Source organism: Gekko japonicus, unplaced genomic scaffold (assembly GCF_001447785.1).
Source record: "Gekko japonicus isolate JY-2015 unplaced genomic scaffold, Gekko_japonicus_V1.1 scaffold136, whole genome shotgun sequence".
NCBI classification, from domain to species: Eukaryota; Metazoa; Chordata; class Lepidosauria; order Squamata; family Gekkonidae; genus Gekko; species Gekko japonicus.
The window spans coordinates 408,782-415,264 of NW_015177012.1; positions in this window are offsets into that span (position 1 = coordinate 408,782).

Genomic DNA, 6,483 nt, shown 5'->3' on the forward strand with positions numbered 1-6,483 from the left:
ACGAAATTATGCAAACGGGCACTTGTGGCTTCCTGGGGTAATATCCGACTCTGTGGGTACTCGAATGTATGTGGTGCAGTTGAATGACGGCCGAGTATGGCGGCGCCACATAGATCAGTTAAAGAGACGTTGGGCTAAGGACAGCGCTGACTCTCCGACGGCTGATCCCCCTGATGTTGACTGGAGACCCCCAGAGCAGGCGGTGAGTACCGAAAAGCCCGGTACTGTCCCCGAGTCAGGGCAGACCCCTGAGTGCGGGGCTGAAATCCCAGCAGAGTTGGTGCCTGAACCAGGCTGTGTTGAACCCCACACGGGCTCGCAGCCTTGTATGCCCATGGAGCCTGCACCGCTCCGCAGGTCCCAGCGCTCGCGGCAAATGCCGACCTATCTCAAGGACTACGATTGTAGTACGGTATCTTTGAACAGTTAATGTACAACGGCACGTTTTACATGTATGTAAATAATAAAAACGAATGGGATGATGGCTTAACTTAGGGGGGAGGAATTGTAATGTATTGGCACAGTTACATGAATCACCTCATTAGACACCCATGTTAAGCTTCGAGCCAAGCCAGGGCTCCTCTGACCGAACTTCCTATTGGTCGCTTTGTAACAGCGACCAATCAGAACTGAACTGTTCCCCTGCGAGGGAAAGCTTCTCATTGGTCTTTAACCAAGCAATCTTATTGGTTGTTATTTGTAAATAGGCGTGGCTACATTAGCCCGGTTATGTTTAAATAGAGCATAAGCTCCCACTGTGTTCTGTTCTGGTTTCTTACTGAGTTGAGTGCTTGTTCGTTACTTCCAATAAAGCTGAATCACTTGCTGAATCACTCTAAGAGTCCTTTGTTAGCGCGATCTAACAGTAAACTTACGTTTATTCAAGTTGATCCAGTTCGTATTCAGGTTGCCGTCGAAAGGTGAGAAAGAAGACTACTCTAAAGAGGACTTTATCACAAATGGCCAGCTTGTCCAGCTTCATGTGTGTGGGAGGATGAGGGCATTGCCTCTCCAGGAGAGACCGGCAGAAACATGTGTCTCCATGGAAGGCCATGAGGAGAGAGTGAGAGGACAAAGTGAAAGAGGAGGGGGGTCAGAGAAAAGGTCTCAGGTTACGACAAAGGGAACCGTCCCATTCAAGGAGACAACACCTATACACACTTAAAGGGATGTAGCACCTCCCAATGCCCAGGCATGCTGTGTCGCTCACTCCAACAGTCAACTCCACCTTGGGAAATTCCTGGAGATTTGACAGCAGTGTCCGGGGAGCACACAGTCTGGAGAGCGGAAGAAGCAAAGCAGGGATGTGATGTCACTCTAGGACTTCTGTTTCTCCTAGACTCTACAGTCTGCCATAGCCCTAAAACGGAGAATGATGGGCATGGAGAGACAGACAGATCTCGGTAGATGTCCTAAGTTTAGAGCCCCAGATTCTGTCAAATATCACTTGCAACCCATGTGCTAATTATCACAGCTCGGTACTCACAAGTTTAGGAAATCCTTCACATTAGCCTGACGGTAGTTTGAAGTCAGAAGTAGCAGAATACTTGTGGAAGAGTATATACAGTTTATTTACAGAGCTATATATAAATACATACATGCAGCCTTGCAGCAGTTCACAGGACTGACTGACAAAGTGCTTCGCTGAATATCCAATCATTAGACAGGGTACTTGGTCAAGAACCTTTCTCAATATATACATCTGTTGACCAATCATTGTTCAGCACTGTACAACTGCTTAGTCATTCTGACTCCAGCAGATATGATGCAACTCCAGTCATCATGTGACTTTCAGGCTGTCAGTTCAGATCATCTAGATCTAACTCCTGTACATGGCATGCTGTCATCTTGCTTATACCAACATAGCCAGATGTGAGGCTTTCCCCTCCGCGATGCTTGAGGGCAGATTCAAAAGGATCCCCACTGAATATAGACTTTGTCGATGCGGCTCGGGAGAGACAGAAACTATTGAGCACATGATGCTCAGATGTAACTGGTGTAACAGGATCCGTGACAAATATATTACCCCTCTTATAACAGATATGGTGGGACAATCAGGTGCTGAGCAGTGTAACTGATTGTTAATTGATGGGAACTAGACAACTACCGAAACTGTGGCAAAATTTTGGGTAGCATGCTACTGCATCCGAAATACACGATCAAATATATAATAGTTGCCTAATAGTCTCTGTTTTATGTTCTTCTTTTACTTTATTACGCTCAACTGTATTTTTATAAGAGTCTTATTTTACTGTCCTAAATTCAGTTATATGAATGTTATGAATGTTATATTTAAGCATGTGTGTTCTATGGCTTGTTGCTGTAATAAATGCCTGACTGACTGACTGACTGACAGTCTGCCATGGAGACCACCCTCTGAAGATGCCGTTTCCTCCAGGGGAACTGATCTCTGCGGTCTGGAGATCAAAAGGAATTATGGGAGAATGCTAAACCCCACCTGGAGGATAGCAACCCTAGCTGAAGTCAAATGTTTAAATTTGCCCACTGCAGGAACAACACTCTTAGGAGGGAGTTTGGGAAGTGGCCATGGCTCAGTGGGAGAGTCTCTGCTTGGCATGCAGAAGGTCCCAGGTTCCATCCCCAGCTTCTCCAGTTAAACAGGACCAGGCAGGAGGTGATGGGAAAGACCTTCAACCTGAGACCCTGGAGAGCTGTAAAGAGGGGCCGTGGCTCAGTGGGGGAGCCTCTGCTTGGCATGCAGAAGGTCCCAGGTTCAATCCCTGGCATCTCCAGCTAAAAGGACCAGGCAGAAGTTGATAGGAAAGACCTCCACCTGAGACCCTGGAGAGCTGTAAAGAGGGGCCGTGGCTCAGTGGGGGAGCCTCTGCTTGGCATGCAGAAGGTCCCAGGTTCAATCCCTGGCATCTCCAGCTAAAAGGACCAGGCAGAAGTTGATAGGAAAGACCTCCACCTGAGACCCTGGAGAGCTGTAAAGAGGGGCCGTGACTCAGTGGGGGAGCCTCTGCTTGGCATGCAGAAGGTCCCAGGTTCAATCCCTGGTATCTCCAGCTAAAAAGGACCAAGCAGGAGGTGATGGGAAAGACCTCAGACTGAGACCCTGGAGAGCTGTAAAGAGGGCCCGTGGCTCAGTGGTAGAGCATCTGCTTGGCATGCAGAAGGTCCCAGGTTCCATCCCTGGCATCTCCAGTTAAAAAGGACCAGGCAGAAGTTGATGGGAGAATCAGGTCTCCACTGGGGAGAATGGTTGGGTATAAATGAAGGGAAGGAAGGAAGGAAGGAAGGAAGGAAGGAAGGAATACTTACATAAATAAAAGCAGAACAAAATTTGAGTCCAGTGGCACCTTGAAGACCAACAGAGTTTTATTCTGAAAGCTTTTACCCAGCTGAAAAGCTGAAAGCTTTTACCCAGAATAAAACTCTGTTGATCTTCAAGGTGCCACTGGACTCAAACTTTGTTCTGCTGCTTCAGACCAACACGGCTGACCTGTCTGAATCTTTAAATGAAACTCAGTTCCACAAATTAATGAAGAACACTGAGAAAGAAGTGATTATTAGGAGGAGGACCTGCTACAGATAACATTTATCAGGGGGGAAAGGGGGGGGGGGACCGAATGTTCTAGGAGCGAGAGGAGAAATCTCTTCGTTTCTCCCATTCATAATTTTATACACCTCTGTCATACCCCCCTCTGGCTTTACTTTCCCCCTTAAACGGAATAGTAATGAGTTAGCTTTTCCCCGTCTTTATTGTTCAGCTTTTTCTGGGTCACCACATCCCCCCGTGGTCTTGGGCTTGTTATGGGCAATTGCTGGAACTTTCTTGGCAACGCCGGCGGCCACCTGGGGGTTTCCATGATGCAGTCGAAGGGATGTGTTTATAGTTTGAGGAGAAAGAGGGCTTTCAGGAAAAGGGGGTTGACAGTTAACACTTGCCCCGGGAGCCCTTGGCTTTTCCTCTCAGCGAGGCGGAGGGTCCAGAAGAACGGGTCTCGAACTCAGACCCAGCCAGCGACGCTGTCTCAGCTCGCAATGAGAACAGAGTCTCCCTCTTGCTTGAATCAACAAGCAAACTTGACCGGGAAATCTTTTTAGAGTCTCAGAGTGGCTTACAAACTCCTTTCCCTTCCCCTCCTTACAACAGACACCCTGTGAGGCAGGTGGGGCTGAGAGAACTCTGACAGAAACCGCTGTTTTTCAAGAACAGCTGTGCCAAACTTGGGACTGACCCAAGGTCACACCAGCAGCTGCATGCGGAGGAGTGGGGAATCAAACCCAGTTCTCCCAGATTAGAGTCCACACACTTAACCACTACACCAAACTGACTGAAACTGCAGAGAGGGAGATCGGGGGCAAGAATGGCTGTGTCACCCCCGTCTTCATGGGGTCATGTCCACGTGTACTTCTGTTCCTGTGATCAGCAATGTTCAGAAAGCAGAGCCCCTGATCACGGGGAGGTAGAGCCCAGGTAGACGCTTCCTCTTCACATCCACACTGCGCAGGTGACCTGGCTACTGCGGTGAGGCAGGAGGGGTGGAGTCTTGTAATCCCATCAGATTGTGTTCCTTGTAATGGGAGCCAGTTTGGTGTTGAGGTTAAGAGTGTGGCAGACTCTAATCTGGAGAACTGGATTGCCCGCGCACAGAAAAAAGGTGGGGACCTTTGATACAAACATTTCAAAGCAATCAATCAAATGGAATGTCTCAAAGGGGCTGTTCCACATAAAGCACATTACAAGGGTGGAGTCGGGAAGATACAGAGGCACAGACGGGTGTGGCCAGATTGGGTAAGTCTTCTTGAAGGGAAGAGAGCCGCAACCGATGAAAGGCACAAAGAAAGCAAGGATTGTGCTGTTTTGTTTTTGGCCTCGATGGCTGGTGGGCAATAATTATAGAATTCCTCACGCTTGTTACCCATTTATTGATGCTAAAGCCGTAGCGCGGGCTGGTTTCAACCTGTTCTATTTATGGTCAGGAAACTTCTAGCCCGCCTTTCTGTTATAAAAAATATCATGGGAAGGGGGCTATTTTTATATTCTGGTTCTTCGTATTTGATTCTTGCAGGGTTTTGGGGTTTTTTTTAAAAATCTGCCTTAGAGACCAAAAGAGGGGACAACAAACAAAAGAACTGATCTCAGCAACGGGTTTCAGTACTGATGCTCCCTTTTCACCTCAAGCAGGGATTCAGAGCGGCAACAACTTTTGCCCTTGCTCCATTTCACCCCCACCACAACAACCCTGTGAGGTAGGTGAGGCCGAGAGAGAAAGTGAATGGTCCATGGTCACCCACCGAGATTCCATGGCAGAGCTTAAATCTGAACCCGGCTATCCCAGTTCCTAGGCTGACACACTACCCACTGCATCACAATGGGTTTCTCTTGTCACCCCATACAGCTTTATCAGACACGTCACCACTTCCTGTCCAGGCCATGGGGGATATTCTTAAGGGTCATGACTGGGACATAGGGTAGCCAGCCTCCAGGTGGGGCCTGGAGAACTCCCACTTTTACACAGGGGTCATTTCGTAGAAAAAGAGCTAGGGGAACTCATTAGCATAACTTATTAGCATATGCCACACCCCCTGACATCAGGGGCCCGGCGGTGGACCTGCAAGGCCAGCGGGAGTGCGAGGAAGCCCCGCCAAGGCCCTCCCTGGCCCCAGGCAGGCAGGGGTGGGGAGAGGCGGGGAGGAAGCAACTTACCCTCCCTCTTCTCCTGCCTCCTCCTGGCTGAATGAGGGCCGGAAGCGGCGCGGCCGGAAGCAGGGGGCGGGGCTTCGTCATGTGCCCCGCCCCCTGCACCTCACCCAGGGGAACTGCGTTCCCCCCTGAAATGACCTCTGCTTTTACAACTGATCTCCAGCTGATAGAGATCAGCTCCCCTGGAGAAAATGGCTGCTTTGGTGGACTCTATGCTATTGTACCATGCCGAGGCCCCTCCCCTCTCCAAACCCCGCCCTCTCCTGGATCCACCCCCCAAAGTCTCCAGGTATTTTCCAACTCAGACCTAGCAACCCTTCTGGGTCATCTGTAAAAGAAGAGGAGGAGGAGGAGGAGGAGGAGGAGGAGACTGGATTTATACCCCGCCTTTCACTCAGAGTCTCAGAGCAACTTCCAAACTCCTTTCCCTTCCCCTCCCCACAACAGACACCCTGTGAGGTTGGTGTGGCTGCCAGAAACTGCCCTTTCAAGGACAGTTCTGTCAGAACTATGGCTTGCCCAAGGTCATCCTGCAGGTGCATGTGTGGAGGAGTGGGGAATCAAACCCGGTTCTCTAAGATGAGTCCGCACACTTAACCACTACACCAAACTGGCTCTCACCAGTAAGTTGGCGCAGGATGCCACAGAGCACTGGGTAAGAAACTGGGCAGAATAATACCTCTCATCTTCTGTATCCAGCCCCTCCAAAAAAGCAATAGCGGCAAGAAATGTATTCTAAATGGAGTAGCCATGATCATCTGTTTCAACAAACAGTCTAGTGGCAGAAGGTTCCAGAAGAAGGTTTTGGC